General features: G+C 45.9%; 1 long non-coding RNA gene across 1 annotated transcript in view; it reads right to left on the bottom strand.

The window, feature by feature from the left end:
• The window catches only part of LOC135386088 (uncharacterized), a 107,387-nt gene that overhangs the window by 26,519 nt on the left and 60,074 nt on the right, over window positions 1-20,794 (bottom strand). The gene's annotated exons all lie outside the window — the stretch shown is intronic.

Raw genomic sequence — 20,794 nt, 5'->3', positions numbered from 1 at the left:
CAGCAGCTGTGGGGAGGAGACAGAATCGACTTGCTTGAAAGCACATGTTGCCTGCCGCTCCGAGCTTGTGCACCTCATGACGTCATACCTCTGAAAACTAGAAATCACGTCTACGACACTTCCGCGTCATATAGAGAAACAATATTCTGGGAGAATACAGTGTCCGTGTATTCACACGAGCGTCATTCCGTAGAATACTCCAGTGGAAGATGGGAAAAACATCGTAGCTTTCTGCTGTGACGTGAGTGCGAGCGCTCAACGTCTTGTCTTGTCTTGACGTACACCGCTACACAGTCACAGGATATTCGTAGCAGACGACAGAAAAAGACGCTGACGGTGTCGACCGCTAAGTGTCGTCTGCTAAGTGAGTAGTACGCCAGTCCCGATATTCAGGCACCGTGTGATTGCTCAACATACCACTGGACAGAACTTCTGCTCCGTGAACAATGTTTCCGCTTTTTCTTCCAATAGAATCTTCAGTGAGGATGTCGTGTGTGCACACGTGTGAACGCACGGCGTGAGACACGTGGATTGCGACGGGTTCACGAGATTTCGTTTGTAGTGGCACTTTGTTCGTGGTCTAACTGCCGCTGTGAGACTTAAACGTTACCAAAGCACGTAGTCACAAATGGAAGAGTGAGAGCAGAGAAGAGAGGTGCGGTGAGCTCGTGTCGATGCCGTAGTCCAAAGACACCACCAACGAAAACATCTTCAATGAAACGGGCCTACCGCACCTAGAAATCGTTTATTTATTGTATATACAGTGCAGTGTTTGTTTCTTCTTTCTATTTGTGCGGTTGGTCTAGGAGGCTAGGTAAAGGAAGAAATGGAGATGTTCCGGACCATCCTTCAGAACCGCGAGTCAGAACAGGACGCCACACAAGGGTGCGTCCTTATTCCGCGATTTTGACAGCCCTCTGAGCCTACATCACATCTGCCCACAATTATCCGATTTACCGACGAGGCTCCAAAGGCAATTCTTACAGCTGCAAGTTTATCGTATTTGTCCAATTGGATCCGTTGACTTGCGAATAAGGGCCGATATCCAATAGCATTGGTACACGTCCGAGAAACCCCTAACGTCTTTGTATCAGCCAGGGCCAGGCGGCGCTGCCATCGGAAACCATTTTTCAAAGTAGCATGTGCAACGCTGGCGAACTTGCGTTACCACACAAACATACTCGCAGATCGAACACATCGAAACGAAAACCCGAGTGAGAAAGAAATAAGGGACACGATTAATATTAGGGCAGCCCTAAAAAGACACAAACCAGCTCCAAGGGTAATGGTGTGAGCAACCATACGAGGAATCTTATATAGGGAAGGAACAAAAAAGCCTCCAATAGGGGAGAGGAAGTTCTTGTTCCGTTGCAGTTTCAATTACGTCCTTCAGGTATCGGCGCTTGTTTCTGGCACCGTGATTAACGAGGTTCGGTCCGATTGGACGGAGATCTAGGGAATGCTGCGATTCTCTACTTTTTTTCTTCTTTTTCTTTCTTTCCTTTCGTTGCTCTCCCGTTGGTTTGGAAAAATAAAGAGAGGGAACCCGAGACGACGAGAAATGTTTCACTTCTAGGGTATTTGCTTGCCTTAATCATATTTGCCGCCCTTGAAAGCGGAGACTAAATTTGCAGACGTATAAGGTTATCGATTGGTGCCGAGGGCTTAGTACCCATTCGATAATAAGGGAAAGAAGAGACTCAGGCGCAGGGGGACTGTATCTACGCATTTACAAGTAGAGAACGTTCTATGTACTAGAGCGATTTCGAGATTATGATCGCATTAATCTGGTGCGGAAAAACGGGTGCTACGTATCACTTTCGTGAGTATGTCTATTTAAAGCGAGAGGCCACCAACGCCCATGTAAGTCCGTCCGTGTAAGTTGTGGAGAGAGAAGAGGAGAAGAAAGAAGATAAGGACAAGAGAAGACGATGTTAGAACGACACCGAAACGAGTGTGGGCTGCCGAAGATCAGGGTTGGAAGATGGCCCTATAAAGCTACCGCCCTTGAGCGTATTAAGCAGAATGAATAAAGATGGAGGCTTTTTTTTTTCACAAGTAGTCATACGCGGTACAGCAGTAGTAGTCGCAGTGTAGTAGTCACCAAAAGTAGTAGTAGAGACGTACAGAACAATGGACGGTTGAAGACGACTGCTAGGTTCTGAGAAGTAGCGCGATGACACCTGGATGACGACGTTGCAGGACAGGGGGAGAGGAGACTAAGCGCCGTACCGCGAACTGTCCGTAAAAACAAAAAAATGCAGCAGAAGTGCAGAAACAAGGCGAAAGGCGAAAACAATAAAAGCATCAGAAGTTCCTAGAAGTGAAGCGAAACCAAAACACAATATACACACCGTCCTCTCCTTTCTTTACCCCCAAGAAAGTTAGTTGATATCGTCAGAAGACGCATACTTAACGATGTACACGTGACACGCCGTGACAGGCCAATAACTGCGCGACATCTTGCTCCTAATTGCAGCTTGCTTAAATATGTTCCCATCACAGAAGACAGTCCTTCGCTGGACAGCATTCGGACGGCGTCGCCCCGAGGTGCAAATGAAGAGGAATCTTCTTCACCAGGCAAGTCATGTCACCCCGTCGTGCTTCTTTTGCCTGTCGTTCTGTTCCTTTGTTAGCTCGCGGTTCTGAAGTACTTCCATTCTAATCACGGGTCATCCAGTCTTGCCCTCGAGGGGATCCGGTTCCAGCGCTGCTGTCTCGACGTCTTGCTTCAATTAGAGTGCCCTGGGCCATTAAAAAGAAAACTCTGCGTCCACAGAACATGAATAAATGAGCGCAATTATTTCGTTTGCCATTTGAGCACCCTCTTTTCTTTGCGGCGCACCGGCCGGCTTATGTGCAAGGAAAATGTCTGTAACGTGCGGGGCCTTCGGGTGCTAGTTTGGAGACGCAGACGTCGAGAAGTAAAGGGCCACGCTGTTATGTAGTTTCGTTGCTTCTGACGTGTTCTGTTTGGGTTGTCCGTGCTCTTCTCGTATGTTGCCTCTCTCTGCGCAATCGACGCTGACTGTCCAAGAGGTAGCAGTTCGTGACAGCGATAAGGGATTTGTACTGGTGCAGCTTTCAGTGTCCAAGAATCAAGAGGTCCAACAGCTTTACTTTAGCACGTCGTGAGGAATGATAATGCAGATAACGATCTTAACGGGAGATTGTTTCATAACTGACTTAGTGGTTAGTCACAGATTGAGAACTCACTGAGCTCGTTTTGGAAGCTTAATTAGCTGAGTAGTGAGACTGGATACGAACAGCGGGCGACTTTGAAATTGGCTTTATAATCGGGGTACTTCAACATTTCATTCATCATCTTAAAATAAAGTTGTTGTTGTTGTTGTTCATTCATGTGGTTAGAAGTAACACGGAAAAATACGAGTGTCCTCTAACAATCGAATTTAGATGACTTCGGAAGAGAACCTCAATAATTTGATTTGCTGACGAATAGCCTGTGGTGGGCAATGACCATATGCGCGATCTGAATGCAGTTTTCAGAGGTGCGCTTTTTGGTCTGAGGTTTATTGAAGTTTCCTTTGTTGGCCTTACGCAGACTGAGGAATACGTATGTCCAGTTTTTGGAACTCAATGTAAGTGGTGCAAAGAAAAGCCCTGCAGAAGTAGACGGAACAGGTCGAGGCATTTGCCACCCCTTATGACAACGCTCAGTCGAGTCTTGATAAGAGGGGCGTGAGTGGCCGTATAATTTTGTATCCCACAGTGACTCAGTGGTGTCACTATCAGATTCACACGCACACGCGCGCACACACACAGACAGACAGAGAGAGAGAGCTGTGATGCCATCAGATAGCACGTAGAATAAAAGGTGCAGGTCCTGTTTTCCTGCATGAATACGCTGGATAGCCGACCACCAATTTCAAAGGTTGGAAGAGAGATGCGTGAAGCAACAGGCGCTGACGTGAAGATTCACAGACTGCTATAGTCGAGTGTTATATAAGACATTTGCATAGTTCAGGTAGGCTTCAATTACACTCTAATCTACGCACAGACATGCAATTCAGTTTTCAATTATAACACGCGCCTTTTAGAGCACGTGTTGAAGCACTTGTGAAGCAGTTCCAGTCTCCAGTCGACATGCGTTGTTAAGAAGCACTTCGACAAGACGAGAAAAGGAAGTTCTTCAGATTCCTCCTGTCTTTTGTTTAGATCACGACGTTACAAAAGTTACAACGCTAGGAGGAGGAGGAGGAGGAGGTATTTTTTAAGGAGTAGTGAGGAGTAGTTTCTTTTTACAATAAAATCAGCTGCTATGTGTAGCCTGCCTTTCACTCCAGAGGCGGAGAGTTTTCAATTTCCCGGGGGGGGGGGGATATGTTTACTATTAAGAAAAAAAGAAAGGAAAGGTAAGCCAGATGGATGTCGGCTTGTTACTCCAAAAAAAGTGAAAGGGGAAGAAAAGAAAAGGCAAAGAAAGGAGGAAAGGAAAAGAAAACGAAAGGAAGGAAAGAAAAGGAAAAGAAAAATGAAGAACACAAAAACGCTGAAGAACCACACACTCTGGCGAGATCCTACGATGTATGCAGAACTGGTATAGAAATAACAGGAAGGAAGAACAGAAAACACAAAAAAAGAAAAACAGAGAGAACATAAACAGTGAACATGTGCACAACTGAAGGCATTACGCCTTTGAAAACCGAGTGCAAAAGGAACAAAATGCAGTGAATCCTCGGTGTTTAACCCGAAATGCGCGCAATGTAATGAATATGGTCAATGAAATGCAGCAGCCGAAGTTGAACCCGCATCCAACGTATATGCGTTCCGAAGATCCTACCGTTACACCACACGGGCAACTGCTGGTACCTTTTCGACTGCTGCGTTTCATTGATCTGATTGCTTTGGGCGAAATTCAGGCTATGTGTTGTGTCATCCCCTCTGTGTTTCTTCTTTCTTCGCCTCACCTTCTACTGTGATAATGAGTATGGTGGGCGGATACATATTTTACAAATTGCAAGATGCATTTTTGTTGTTGGTGCCGCTTTGCTCTTTTGAACCGGGCGTGCCGAGCCCCAAAAGTTGGTGTCAGTTGTCAGTCTCTTAGCGGGACTTCCCGGGGGAGGCGGCGCCCCCCCCCCCCCCCCGCAGTCAGCGCCTATGTTTCCCCCCTTCGAGTAAACCGGTCCCAGTTTTTTACTCTTGCCTTTTTCTGTTGTCCAGCTTGGAATCTTGCCTCGTACACTTCGTTCACGAACCTCCTTCTCCAGCATTTAGTCTTCGTAGGAATTGGAGATTTTACTATTCTAGATTAAAGACCATCATTTTCGTCCTCACAACTGCAGGTGATAGTTCAGATAGTTCCAGTATTTCCAGTGTGAACAAGAATGCTCTTCGTTTTTAAGGAGAGGGCAGTACTACTTTTGAAGCGTGAAGAGGGCAAGCATTGCGCTTGTCCCATCCTACAGTTTGCACTACAAACAAGAATGTGCCAATGCGATATTCAACTGCCAGCCGTCGCATGGGTACAGAAACTGCCATCTGTCTTTTTCACCAATGTAAACAGTGTCTCAATCATCATAATTAGACATGATAGGGCCGCGGTATCCATGAGAATCGGGTGAGCCCATCATGGAGCGGGTTTTCCGTCTTCTGAGGCAACATATCCAGCGGCGCCCGAAACTTGCTGGCAAAGCGGACGTGCCACTTAATTACATTTTCGACGCCGTGCGGTCACATGATTCAGATGGACAGCTACAACAAGCGCAGCAAATCGAAGAGGTGGGATATATGATGCAGGTGAATAGGCGGCGAATATTAGTGACACGTGATATGGTAATCTTATTATTTTTGTAATGTCAAATGTAAATGTAAATGTAATGTAATGTCAATGTAAATGTAATGTAATGTCAATGTAAATGTAATGTAAATGTAATGTCAAAACCGCGTCAAATGATGACAATAAAGATGTGCCATAATAACATACGAGTCACATAGCAAAAAGCAATTCAAATAAATTAACATTCCCATACACCCGTAAATCCGCACTCCCGAAAATATACTTTATTAATTATTAATTCAAACGAGTTCGAGCAGTTGTTCATGCACCAAGAATAACTGTGGCTTTGTGTCAGTGAATTCTTTTTTCTGCTTTTTTACAGCATTCCCGACGCGGTGAATTCCTACCAAAGTGTCACACGCTGACGTCATTTTCAAGAAGTAGTATTCTGAAGTATTCTGAAGCATTCTGAAGTTGTCGACTAGAAGTAGTTTTATGAAGAAAACCGCCTACAACATACATACAATAAGACTAAAGACAGGCACGGAGCCACTTTACTTCCAACACAGGGCAATGGGGAAGGGCCGTTGTATAGCCAGCTTAGGATGGGACCAGAGTTGTACGTAACTCGTTACAAGTAACTCGTTACCCAGTAACCAGTTACTTTTTTCGGTAACGAAGTAACGATTAGTTACTCTTCTAAAAGTTGTAACTAATAACGTATTCAGTTACAAAAATCGGTAACTCGTTACTCACGTTACTCGTTCCTTTCCTTCGTTTACGCTCGGCTTCAACGTGGACGACATGGTCAGTTAGTATGTGGAAATTCCCGAAATCTCGTACGCTTCTAACACGAGGTGACCTGACCTTGATGTTCAGCTCTTGGGAGCCTCTGGTCGACAGTCACTCTTTTGTTGAGTCCTAAGGTGACCCACATGACGAATGCATCAACACTTCCCGGTCGTGTCATTGACCATGAAAGCATTCTTGGAAAAATACCCTGGATTTGTTTGTGGGTGTAGGTGTTATCTCCCAGCAGCTGCCAATGGATATACTAGAGTAACTAAGCTCGCCGAAACTCGGATCCTGAGATGGCACTGTCAATCTCTGCTGATTCGCCGTGTTGTTGTAAACTGGGTCCACCCGACGTGGACCACGAAATCCCGGGTTTATTACATGCAGCTCGCGCGTGTCATTGGCCTACCAGCGTATCCCGGGAAGAAACCTTAGTCCCCGTATTTTCGCTCCCGCCTCCACACTTGTGAGCTCCAGTGAGGATCACTCGTTGGATTATAAGATGGCACAGATGATAATCACGTGAGTGTGGCCTGGGTTGGACGAGACGTTCAGGCTGAATGCGGCAAAAGGCGATGGGAATGTAGCATTTTAGTGTCTTCTTTGCTTTCCCAAACTAAAATGACAGAGTGCATCCCACTCGTCGCATTCGAATTTGGAGAAGCGTGCCCAGGTCAGCGTCTTCAATATTTTAGTTAGCTGTAGCAGTTACCGTATCGAGGATTACACGTTAAAGGCACTGCTTTCCACGAATCCATCGAATACCTCGTGGAGCCAATGCCGTGTTGTGAGGCCCGAGAACCTTTGTTGATTTGATGGCTTACAACGGGGGAGGGGGGTATGTTTACTGAAAGGAATGAAAGGTTAGCTATGCAAAGAGCCAGCTTATACAACGGCTTGTAGATGTTGGTGTAGCATTTATCAGAACATATCAGATATATCACATATTTATCAGAACATAAACGCACAATATCGCGCTGACGTGTAGCCTCCTAACTGTGGTGCCAAAATAAGGGAATAAAAGCAGCTGTTGACCTTGAATTCACAGAACAAAAAAAGAAGCAAAGTCAGCCTCGCTACTAATCAGGCGCATCCAACTCATGCATCAAACAAAGGTGGTTGTATTTGATGCAACCATGTCTTTCCACAGCAATTTTTCAGTCTTGCCACAGAGGCTCTCTCGAGCAAACGCACCAAAATAACCGATGCCCATTTCGAGCGCCAACTATTCTTCAAAGCAAATTCCATGGAAATTGTCGGACCAAATGAAGCACGTGTCAATTTTGATATGGTTGTGGCTCTGTAATAGCATGGTAACGTAAAAGTAACTCGTTACTATCGAGTAACGGGAACGCGTTCCTTTTGTTACTTTGGTAACGGGTAACGTATTTAGTTCCTTTTTTTCGTGGTAACGAGTAACGGTATTTAGTTCCTTTTTTTCGGTAACGTGTACAAGTCTGGATGGGACAAGTGTAATGCTTGCCCGCATCACGCTTCAAAAGTAGTACTGCCCTCACCCTAGAAACGAAGAGCACGCATGCCGTACTTTGTCTCCCTCCCCGGGAAGAGCCAGTCTGCAACGGCTACCTGGAGGATGCGACAAGTCGCAGTGCTAGACTACTTCACTCCTATTTTTTATTTTCGGATATTGCATCCATCACGTGCGAGCGTAAGTCCGCGCAAACAAATAATATACGCGGTATATTATTGAACCATACAATTACGTCCCAATGTAGCGACAAATACACCGCATCGTGAACGCCTCATGAAACAGTTGACGAGCAGAAACGACGGTGTCGCTAAGAGAAGAAGACAACACGATATTGCATTGAAGAGGAGCAGTTGCTCACCGACGGCCTTTTTACAACAAAGGCCCCGAACCACCACGGCCGAATCAGTCACATGCAGGCCCTGCGGCACAGGCGAACCGGCTGATGCCCAGTACCACATCCAATGGGGATCCGAGTCTCCCACCGTCGACGAACTGCCAGCTACCCGTCAATCACCCAATCTGCAAGATTGAATCTACACCAGGGCCAAGTGAAGCATTGGGAAGCCATCTTGGACTGTGTATGGGCATAGATCAAATACCGGCGGCACAGCCGAGTAGATAAAACTTTCCTTGGTGGTTACCCCTTGGTGGTTACTCCACTCAGAGGTCGTGCTGTAGACAGGAAGGTGGTGAGTCCGAAGCCTATCACCGGCTGTGCTGTCTGAAGTTTTCCCTTGGTTTTTCTGGAAACTTTCCTGGCGGATGTAGGCATCGTTCTCCCTGAAGTCGGCCCAGGACGCACACTAATCCCCCAGTCTCCCTCTGCCGTCCTCTCTCCATCTGTCCACGTCTGTATGCCGCTCTTAGCCACCCTGCTTCGCGGCGCTGTTACTGAATTTAACACGCACACACACACACAAGAAAAAGCGTTAAGGAGTCCACATATCAATTTGCACAATTTATACGTTTAATCGGATAAATCGGAATCGCGTTTATTCTTCCACGAATAAGTATGTACAATAGCAAGAAAGCCTAGACGTAGCATATATTGATAACTTAAAGTCGCACAGAAGTCATTTTTAACACCCAGTTTTCTTCCTATAAAACTGTTAAGTAGGCCAGTAAGATGCACCATGCGAAGTAATTTACACCACAGAGTCATAATTATCGCAGAAATTGAATTTAAAATACGCCGCAAAAAGCGACCGTGCGCAACGGTGGTGAAGAGCAGTACCAGCCTGTGATCTGCCTGGAACCTCGCGCTGACGCTATAAGGAGAACGCTCGCTGATATGCCTAGAGAAATGTTGTCTGCTACTCCGCTGTCGTCTCAGCTGTTCGGGGTTCTGATACAGCCTTTCTCTTTGCTCGGTAATGCTTCGGCCGCTCCTTCTATCCCCAATTCTCCGGGAGAACTGGCAAAACAGGTTTACGGCGGCAAAGGGACAAGACGCTGACCCCCACTGACCGGCGAACCAGAACGAGTCTCCTTATACCGTCATCGGTGACATGGCATCATTCCTCCTCATCCTCGTTATAGCTGGAGTGGCGAGTTAAGGGTGAACGCGCGGAGCTATGTTTATGTGAGTTTTTTTTCTGGGAAAAAAATTGCACACATCAAAACCTTTCGTGCTATTCGGTATAATGACACACACACTTTCATCAGATGTCTTAATCTGAAATTTTTTTGGATGGCCCTCTGTACTCCTTTAAAGGGAGACTTCGCAAGGATTCGAAAAAAATTAGGTGAACATCATACCGAACACGAACCACCCCCTAGATACCGAATACAGCATTCGCATTCATTTTGCGCGAGTAATGAATTGGTAAATCATGACAATTGCAAACCGAAACCGAAATGCGAAGAGCAGAAAACAGAGCTCCATACTACGGCGGTGAGTCTGGATGAGGACTCCGTGACGTCACCCAGCATTGTCGTCTGCTTCCAAGCCTACATTTTTCTCTCCCTTGCCGGATGCCCGATGACGTCAGCAATGTATTGCTTTCAGCGCCGTCTCGCTTCACAGAGGCAAAGCACTCGCTTCGTAATAATTCGTTCGAGTAAGATCTGCACAGTCTTGGACCGAGATATTCCAACCTTTGTGGGGATGTTGTTGTGAAGTCCCACTTTAACCAATTTCACTTTTTCGCAAGAATCGCTATTATCCACCTTTTTACTGAATTTATAAAATTACTGTTACACTTGAAGCAGAATGACTGTAAACGTAAACTTGAAGTGTACTAACGGCTACATTATTCAAGGTGATTCCCAGAACAAAACGGCGTTAGCGGAGCGGAGCAGTTGCGCATACACTAGAGCGCTTTACCGCACCTTACAACACGTTACCTTTCGCTACGCATCTGTTCGCGCTGAAACGATTCCTAAAATGCGTCGGCTCATCGCAGTTTCGCAACACGGTACTATTCTGACAACACATGTCACTCGTCGAGCTCGTGTCTTCCACCGCAGCAATTATAACCCGATATCACGGCACAGCCACCGAGAAAAAAAAACTGTCCTTCGTGACCTTCTGGATCTCTAAAAGCTGTACTTGGAAGCGTCATCCTAATAGGAAGACGTGCGTGCCGAACAGACGAATCCTCGTGAGATCGCCGTTTTTATTCCTTGCCTCTGCATCATTATTTTTTATGTTTAATTTGGAGCACTTCCGACGCAAATCGAGCACTGAATGTCCCAAGGAGTACTTTTACGAGATGTCGGCATGAATATTTCAAGGAGATCCGGAAGTGCCGTGCTACCAAAAGAAAATGGAAGGAAAGAATTTCCAAAGGACTCAAGAAGTAAAAAGATCGAGGGGAGAATAACGTGCGTAAAGGGATACGCCCCCCAAAAACGTTGCCGCTTGTTAAATGTAACCTCCTATTCAATTCTGCAAGTTGATCCTCTCAGAGCAGAAAAGGACCCAGCTACATCGTTTTCAGCTCCATTCTAGAATAACCTTTGCTTCCAAAGGGGCTGTTCACCCATTAAATCACCCCGATTTCCGAGTCTACCGCGGGGAAAAGCAAAATACATAGTAGAGCGGTGGGAGTAGCTGCCGCGGTGGCTGAACTTCCTCGCTGACCGCTGTTGCTACTGGAGTGCACGGGCCCATCGACTCATTATTGGGAAATGTCCCATGTCAACGAGGTTTCAAAAAAGGACGACTCAGTTCCTGGCTAGTACGTGCGGAAAATTGAAGGAAAAGAGAGGAACTACAGTGTTCTGTTCCACAGAAGACGACGACGACGACGATCGGTGTTAGCTTTCGCGTTATTCGTTCCGACGGGGGCTTCTGAAACAGGAAGGTGACCGGGGTCAGTGGCGAATCCAAGGGGGGGCGATCGCCCCCCCCCAAACGTCAGTTTATACATTGGATTTCCCTCTCCACCTGCCCCACTACGCGTTCCTTACAAAGAAACCGCCGCCCCTAATCAGAGGGTCTGGATTCACCCCTTTCCCGGGGTTCGAATCCCTGCGCCCACTGTGCTGTCTGGGTGTTTTTCCTCGTTTTTCCTAAGACGCTTTAAGACAAATGTCGGCACAGTTCCCTGTGAAGTTGGCCCAGGACACACGATCCCCCCTGCGATAGTCGCAATGTTGCCCGCGACTCAACGTGGCCGACTACGCCAAGCAGTTCGATCCCCACCACGCCTACCTTTTGTAGTCAGAAAAACGCATACATACACGAGTTACGAGTACATACGTTTTGTCACACTTTGTGCCATGGCTTAAAATGTCTCGCCAGAAGGCTTCCAAGATTATGCGTTCCAACAACCGTCTACACGGGAAGAAAGTAGAGTCACTAAATCAGCTTCGCTTCAGAGTATCGACACTGAGTTCGAAGAGCGAGCATGCGCCATATTGTTTCCGCGCCAATGTAGCCACCCGCACTTGCCAGTGCGCGATGCCATCTATGGTGCGCGAGTAAAATGTTCCTTTCTCTTGCAAGCAGGTCATCAAGGTTGACAGCTGTGCTCACCTTGACATCCTCGGGAGACTCTGGTGGACAATACATGGACTATGGCACAACAATCACACACGCTTCCCTATCCCACAGCGAGCATTTTGCTAGCCGCCTTTGATCTTCAACTGGGGATGGTACCTGTGTCGTGCGGAAACAAGATGGCGCTCCTACTCTCCCTTGGACCTCAGTGTCGCTATTCTGAAGCGAAGCTTATTTAGTGACTCTAGAAGAAAGCATGAACACAAGGCATAATAGAGTGCCAATGCAAAATTGTCCTTACAGGCTTTATTCGCGTGACGTCATGTGCAAGGGGAGCACTTGAGTAAGCAGTGGATTTGCTGCCATTATATAGATCCTGACCGTTCCGATGCTCACTTTCATCGCATTCACCATTCATTTGGTGTTTCTGGATTATTGTGCTGTATGAATGTTATATCTACAGTAACGCTAGAATTTTCATATTTTCCACGTTAACAATCTTCTAAGTAGCATACGGCGGCGAACGGAAACCGAAACCAGACATGGCGACTGTCTCGTCTTTTCGAAGGTAGTGCCCTCTACAGAGTAACAGTAAACTCCCTTTTATTTACTACTCCTGCTTACATAACAATATAAAATAAAGTAAATAACAATAATAATAAATAAATAAAGTACATTACATTATGTCTTCATCTCCCGGCTTTTGGAGTATATTTTCATTCTTTTATTGAATTCGTCCTCCAGCGGGGCGCTTCTTCGTAATCATGGAGAAAGTATGTACACGTTTGCCGGAGAAAGTAAGAGAAGAACACCTCTTCTACGCATTCTGAGGGTATCCCGGTAATGTAGGCATTCGGTAAATCACTGTGAGGTGTCACAAAGTCAGTGAATGAATAGGCTACTAACCCTACATTTGACTATCTTGCTGCAGGCAAGTAAAGACAAACGTCCTCCTGCGCGTGTCTTGAGAACGCGAGACAGTTCGCGGGTCGATCCCGGCCGAGGGCGGTAGCATTGTGGGGGAGGCAAATATTGTTTCCAGCACCGTGTGTCGAAGCGCACGTCAAAAGAACCCCAAGTGGTCCAAGTTATCCGCAATCCTACCCTGCTGCACGTGCAAAATGTCGCCACACTGCGCAGACTCACCTTACGTGTAATGTCACAGTACCATTATTATTAGTAAACGTGGCCGTAAATGCTGCATGACCCTGGTGGGAAGGAAGGCTTCGAGAGTGCCAACGCCAAGAGACAGGGTACTCAGGCGAAAGTGCCACTGCGAGACGGAGTGCACACCCAACTTTCCCTGTATTAACGCGACAGCATTTGTGGGCTCAATCCTCAGAAATTCTTGTATCTCTGCGCCGAAATCTCAGCTCGGACGATAGATGGCGCCACGGAAAGCGTGGGCCCGGACAAGTTTATGACTTCTCCGTTTACCGTGTACAGCTCGCTGGCAGCTAGGAGTGCGTAGTAAAGCATAGCACCGGGCGTGTCTGCTAGGTGAGGTTATCACGAGGCAGCTACGGGCTTCGAATGCTACGCTACATATTACATCTTGCAAGCGAGACTGCAAAGGCGGGAGAGCCGACGTCATGCTTCGTCGTGGCGCCTGTACCGACATGAACAAACGGTCATTCTCGGACTTCTCCAGGGCCGGTCCTAGGGGTGCGCGGGCCCTGAGGCAAAGGCACATCGCGGGGCCTGTTTCACACGATTAAGTGCCTACTTGATAATAAAAAAAAAGTAATCCCTGGTTGAGGGCGTCGTCCGCGGATCCTATGCAAGCGCGGGGCCTAAGGCCTTGGCACTTCCCATGTTGGTGGCCTTGTCTATACGCATTGTATAAATTTGGGATGGGCCAACTGAGTCCGCGAATCCCCGAATTCTAGGCTGGGATTCGAGATTCGGGAATCCAAATCCCAATGCCCAAAACGACAAATCGAATCTTTCGAATCCACCAACCACGTTTATTTTATTTTTTATTTTTTAAAGAAAATTAGGGCCTCCGGAGTCCGCCGAAAGCCTGATTGGCCGGCGGATCCTTGGCGCGCCAAAATCACAGCATAAAGCTCCGGCATTACAAATTTATAAGTAACATGGTTTTGCTTTTGATTGTTTCATAGTAATTCAGGGTCGAGCGTTTATATATCTCCTGTAGCCGATTAACAACATGTTAAATAAATTACATTTAAGAAGAAGTATATTGGTATGTTTTCTCCTGAAAGTGAACTACAACTTGTTCGTTAAACAAAGATATAAAATTCTGCTTCAAAACAGTAGAAGTGTTTTTTTTTTGTTTTTTTCTGGCTTTCTAATTCTTTTTTAAGACAGGATTCGAAAGATTGGAGATGCGTAAGATTCGTGGATTCGCAGAACCTTCCTTGGATTCGGATTTGGATTCGGATTTGGATTCGGAAAATTCTGGATTCGTCGCATCTCTAGTATAAATCCATTTAGTGTAGCAGTAAATGTAGCAGTCTAGCAGTAATCCATTGTTGTCGTCCCCACAGGTTTCGTATGAGTGCTTCAGATAATTAAAATCAATGGCTCTTAAAATACACGGCAATATCTTTTTAGTGTGCAACATCCACTCGAGGTGTTTGCCACCGGCAACGGTTTTGAGGTTGATGTTATTTCAGCATTGTCTTAGAAGTTCAACGATTGCTATCACATTATTCCTCGTTGCATCAGAAGGGAGTCTGCTATTTTTTTTTTCCTCAACTTCTCTCGTGCTCACGGTGCAGCTCCAGCAGTACGACTGCTAATACGTTTATATATACCGAGTGTTTCCTTTTATCTGCAAAAAATTTTCATAAAAAGGGGAGTTGCCTTAGGGCGGTTTTACTTTTGTCATTTGATTACTCAGCGGGGCTGCTACCAGGAAACCAATTTTTTGCTCATTTAGGGGACTAATTAACAGAGATATTTTGATCAACTTTTTAATTATTCACTTTAGGGAGCACATTGCAAATGCAATATTAAAGCCTGTTCACCACATGATCCGCTCGAACCACTGATGACGCACTAAAGTAATCTCAGCGCGTGCTATAGACAAAAGTGTTTCACCACCGCTGGAAGCAGAAAGTGATCGCCAAAAAGAGCGACGGTGACGTCGGTATCTCCGCCCACACTTAACTTCACAGAGAAACGTCATACGCGATGTTGTCATACCCTTATCGCGGTAAGTTTGGCGATCTTTGTTTTGTTTTTCTTTTTCCTTCCTTTCGTTCCTTCATGTGCTCGCAGCCGCTTGTCGTATCAGTCATTTCATCCTGCCGGACATAGCTCTTGCTCTTCCCCGTTACAATAAGCGCTGATATGTAGTGGTGATGGGCAAAGCTCTTTGCGAGCAAAAAATAAAAACAACAAAGATCGTGAAACATTACGTTTTTCTGTGACGCCAAGTGAGGGCGGACATATCGACGTCACCGTCGCTCTTTTGCCGACCACTTGAGGTGCGCAACAGACGGCAGAGAAATGATTAGGTGAAATAATTAGGTCTGTGGCGCGCGCTGCGATTACTTCCGGCGCTTCGTCAGTGGTTCGAGCGCATCATGTGAAGATCAGGCTTTAATACTGCAATTGCGATGTGCTCCCTAAAGTCAATAATTAAAAAGTTCATTAAAATATATCTGTTAATGAGTTCCCTAATTGAGAATAAATACGGCTTCCTAGTAGCAACCCCGTCGAGTAATCCAATGGCGAAAGTAAAAGCGTCCTAATGCAACTCCCCTTTTTATGAAAATTTCTTGCAGCTAAAAAGAAACACCATGTATATTTTTGTGGTGCGTCAACATTTCTGCGGCTTTTTCCGTATTGTATGGACAAAATTTGCGATTACAGCGACCGTACAAAAGATCTCATCAATCATCAAACATACAAAGTGTCACATACAGGATGCTTGCGCACCTCGGCAAAGGCGGATGTTTTGAAAGAGACAGAGCACACAGCGATTATGTAGCAAATAGTGGTCCTCTTGATAGGATTCGAGGAAAAAGCATTAGGCCTGTACTGAGGCGCGTGGATAGGAGTCTTATTACACATAGAGGGAACAGTAGTTCGCGCTCGTCAAAAGAAAAACAAATATTACTTCGGGATCCTAACATCCATGAAACATGGAAAGGTATACTTCTTGGCCTATTTTGGATATGGCAAAAACTACCACGTCATACGCAGCAATAGCTCTAAACGTTATCTTTGGGCATATTTATTATACATGCATCGGACACTCATACGCTATAAAACGGAAAGGTCGACATAACAAGAATGACGCCGTTGAAAGAACACGGACTCAGTACACGTTTGGCTACTTCAGATCGTGGGGCTATGTTGCTCTTGATTCTATTGGGCTATTGTTGAAAACCCTTCGTTTTTCTGGAATTTTAAACCAAAATAAAAAGGCTTATGAGCGAGGCAAGGCTAACGGCAGATAGTTGGAGGTTCGAAAAACGAGACTCCGGCTGGAGAACTAGCTTAACAGCCGGTCTGAACGATTGGGTCGTCTGTGTAGTTTTTGTGGAACGCCCGTAGGTACGATTTTTGTTTTCCGAGAGTCCGCGACGGACGTGCACGCCTGTCACAGCAGCAGGAGGAGGACCTGCGCTTTTAATCCCAAACTAATGATCCTTCCTCGAGGATAATCTGTTGGTACCATGTTGGATTGCGTGACAGATTGGCACGCGAGGGCACGAACAAGGACCCCAATTGGGACTAAGAATTCCGCGGGAGGCGGTCGCTACGGCTCGGCGTCCAGGCTCTGCCACTTTATTTTTCTTCCGCTAAAGCTTTGTTATGCTACGAACAGCTGTTAGCGCAGCTCCCCGTCTTCCCACAGACTAAAAGCAACAACGAGCTAATAACTTGTTGTTAGTGTTGCGTAGCTGATACAGTGTTTTTGTGAGAAGCATAATGTCAGCTTATTTGTGTAATAACGGAGCTGTATGGGATTTGCTAAGCAGACAATTGTGTCCCGCGTAGTTGCAGCCCGTTGTAAATAATCAAAATGTCAATGTGGGCAAAAAATACTCGACTTGTGCCTTGACGCGGGGCTTAAAGGAGCTGCGACACATTTATATTCGTTGGTCGTTACGTTGCGCGCGCGTTCTGCAGCACAGCAGAGTACTGAGGATAAAAAAGGATGAAGAAAAAGAAGAAGAGGAAAAAAACTATTTTTCTTCGTGTCGTACATGGCCAGACTTGAGCCCACGTACTATCACGCTCTGACGTCAGAAAAGCGAAGGCTGCAGCCATTACCATTTTGAGTCGTAAGCAGGTGACCTCCGTGGCCTTGCCTCACTGGCGGAGGCGATTGCAGTGACCATAGCCCGGCATTCCGGGCCTTGAAACTCACGGTCACAATCTTCTGATAAGGCGTGAGTTCAGCCGCGACTACGAATTCACATGGAGGTCGACATGACGTATCGGTGAGCTCGATCATGCCGCATATTATAGCGCACTCACCAGATAACATCACACCTGCTCTGTTTACAAGCGTGATGTTATCCGGTGAGTGCACTAATATGCGGCATGATCGAGCACACCGATACGTCATGTCGACCTTCGCGTGAGTTCGTAGCAGGGCCGGAGCTAACCTTATCAGATGATTGTGATCGTGAGTTTCGAGGCCCGACATGCCGAGCTATGGCAGTGACGTCAGAACAGGATCGAGTTTCGCTATTCGCGGTGCCCATTTTCTATGCCTCTATTACACTCTTTGCTGCAAAACATGGAATGCAGTTTCATATATCGATGCAAGTAATTGTCTTCCACGCTTATTGGGCATAGCTTCAGACGAGGTGCCGCAAGCCCTATAAATACAAGAAGTGTCCTGATATGCGCAATCATGCGCAGTTAGTGCCTGACAGTTCAGTGCCTTACTCGGCGTAGAACACGTCAAAACTATATAGTCAATAACAAAACAAAAAACAAAACAAGAAAATATGGAGGAGGGCTCCACATTTGCTCGTTAGACATTGTTTTTTTTTCCTTTTTTTTTTCTGTCACATTCATAGCGCCAATTCGTGTGGCGTACACTTTTCTGCGATGGATGTAACACGTATTTGTACGCTGGGAAAGCGGCACTTATTTGCATTTGTCTCTGAGAGAAACCTTTCACACTAATACAAGTACACAGGATAGTTGCACGCCAAGCTCCTTTACTTGTACAGGGGTAAAGTGAGAGAGCGTAAGCCCTCCTCGAATGAACGGCGTCTACTGTGCCATTGAAGCGCACACCTTAAGCCATCCCATAGGCGCCTCGAAAGCCAAGCAAACGGAAAATGACTTCCCAGGAATCCTTTTTCTCACAGGGCACCTCAGCGGCGAAAAAACGTTAAGGCAGTTTAGTTCCGCGGACAAAGCCCGCGAAATACAAATTACAGTGATCGTATCACCCGAGTCTGTTCTGTACGCTTGCCTTTGACAGTCCCCTAACAATGACAGTTTTTCTTGCGTAGAGCAGAGAGAATAAGACGAACGAGACAGTCTTAAAATGGAAATCCCCCTTAATCTTGTTGTTCATTTCGTTTCGAGGATTTTATCTGCGTGATGCTGGCAATAAAACGATCCGCATAAGCGCCACTTCGTTGTACATACGGACATGATTTTCGTGTCCTGCAGCACAGTTAACCGTGGGGTGGTTTGAAGCGGAAATGGCGTTCACTCACGCTTGTCTTCGGATATAATGATGAAAACAGAACTTTTCTGGCGAAACACTTCTGAAGGGAAAAGCTCGTTGTGACAAGATAGGGAATCATTTCGTGACAATTGACTATTTGATTGCTTGGAAAGTTCATGCTAGCAAAGCACTGAAACAGCTGGGGCACGGAGGAATAAGCACACACAATATAAGCCTTGCATACCGTTGTGTGTATGTACGTAAAAGATTATTCTCGTGAAAGCTTTTTAATGAGTCCAACGTGCATTCGAGGTTTTTGCGTCCTTCTGAGGTTGTTTCGAGATTTTCCGAGGTTATAAAAACTACCCGAAATTTGTACATTAGTCATCAATGTGATCACCGTTTGAATGCTACCAACGCCATGTTAATAATGTTCTAACGGCGCACTGCAGTTGTGCGAAATTGAGCGCCATATTCCGTCTCACGAGATGGGTTCTATTGTGAATGAAAAGAGCCCTCAATATTAAAACTGGAGAACACAATTCAGGAAACTCATCGACGAAGCTCATCCTCAGGAAGTCCGAAATTAAGCGAACGGCATACACAAAGTAGCATGGAATCTATGGAATGCATTGCCTTAGGGGCGTGCGAATAGTCATTTCAAAACCGAAGCAAATACGAAGCGAATAATTACACAGTGGGAGCGAATACGAAGCGAATAGTTACGCAATCGAACTGAATACATGCACAGTGGCAGCGAAAGCGAACCGACAAAGAATATCCTTCGGAAGCCGCTTCAGGTGGTTCACAAGCTGTGGCATTCGACAGCGCCTTAAGAACATTACAGCATTCAGCACACTTCGAAGCATCGCTTGTCGAAACATCATCCCGGACCGCGCTAGCGTTCTGCAAACCGTATCAAACACAAACGGCAGGGGACGCTTTCAGCACAGCTCCGCAGGGGACGTTCACAATACATTGACGACTGAGAAACATCAAGCCAAATACCAGCAATCGAAACAACCGCACAACGCGTGAGACGCGGAGTGACCTCTCGGCCAAGCAACCATGAAAATTTTACGGATATCCAGCGGACGTCCACGAAAGAATATTAGGACATCCTCAGGGTATCCTGTATACGCCCAAAGACGTCCAGGGGACATTATTAAAGCACGTATCGCGGGAAATCTTTCGAGTCCTCAGGACGTCTGACACGACAAAACTGGGACTTTCTGTGTCCCCTCTTCGCAAATGTAGCCCCACTACATCCTCTTTCTCTCCAGAGGACATCCTATTATACAGGCTATCTTCTTCCCCTTTACTGCATATTTAACTGCATATTTTACTGTGCTTTCGTTGTTTCCTTTCTGTCACTTTTTTTTTCTACTTCGGGCACAACACATTTCATTGTCTGCTTCTCCTCTTTGTTTGTCGTTTGTATATACCATAACCGAGCATGTGCTCGGAATTTAAAAAAATAAAAAAGAGAAATACACAAGATTGCAGGACCACTAAGTCCAAAAAGCTCACCTAGACAGCGGCATTTCCTAAGAGAAAACATATGTTATGTAAAAGAAACGTATAGTGTGACCCCAACCTGATTGCAGTTTCACTGTGCTAAGACGACTGCAAAGCGTCGTGGATGGATGCAGGATATGTGCATGATATACACGTAGGAAGGAACCCACACTTTGTTGTGCGCCATTTGTTCGTTTGTTCATATTCGGAACTATTCCAACATATTTGGTTTCAAAGGCACATTCAATTCGATTCGTAATTCGAATATGGAACTTCATATCCGAACAGGAATTTGAATCGAACACACGATTATTCGTTTCGGTATTCGGAAAATTCGAATATTCGCGCAGCCCTACGTTGCCTGTTCAAAGCATTCTTTCAACTGTGTAACATGGATCTGATTCCGCTTATTTGACCGCTCCCAACTTTTGCTGCGTACTTCAATTCGTTCACGCGTCGTCCAAAACAAAATCACCCGAGGCAGCGCTGAACCCGTAATTTGTGACAGTTCTTTCGGTTCCTCTAATAATTACGGCTCCAAGCGACAACGCTATTGTATGCAGACACGGTAGAACGTAGTTCATCAGGAATTCCCAGAAGGGGTCGTATTCGGTCTGAAAAGCTTAATGCGTACTTTACCGTATCATTTGCTCGAGGGATCCCGAGACAGACATCGATTCTAACAAA

Source organism: Ornithodoros turicata, chromosome 2 (assembly GCF_037126465.1).
Source record: "Ornithodoros turicata isolate Travis chromosome 2, ASM3712646v1, whole genome shotgun sequence".
Classification (NCBI taxonomy): Eukaryota; Metazoa; Arthropoda; class Arachnida; order Ixodida; family Argasidae; genus Ornithodoros; species Ornithodoros turicata.
The sequence above is the reverse complement of the archived record's forward strand: the minus strand, read 5'-3'. Positions and strand labels throughout refer to the sequence as shown.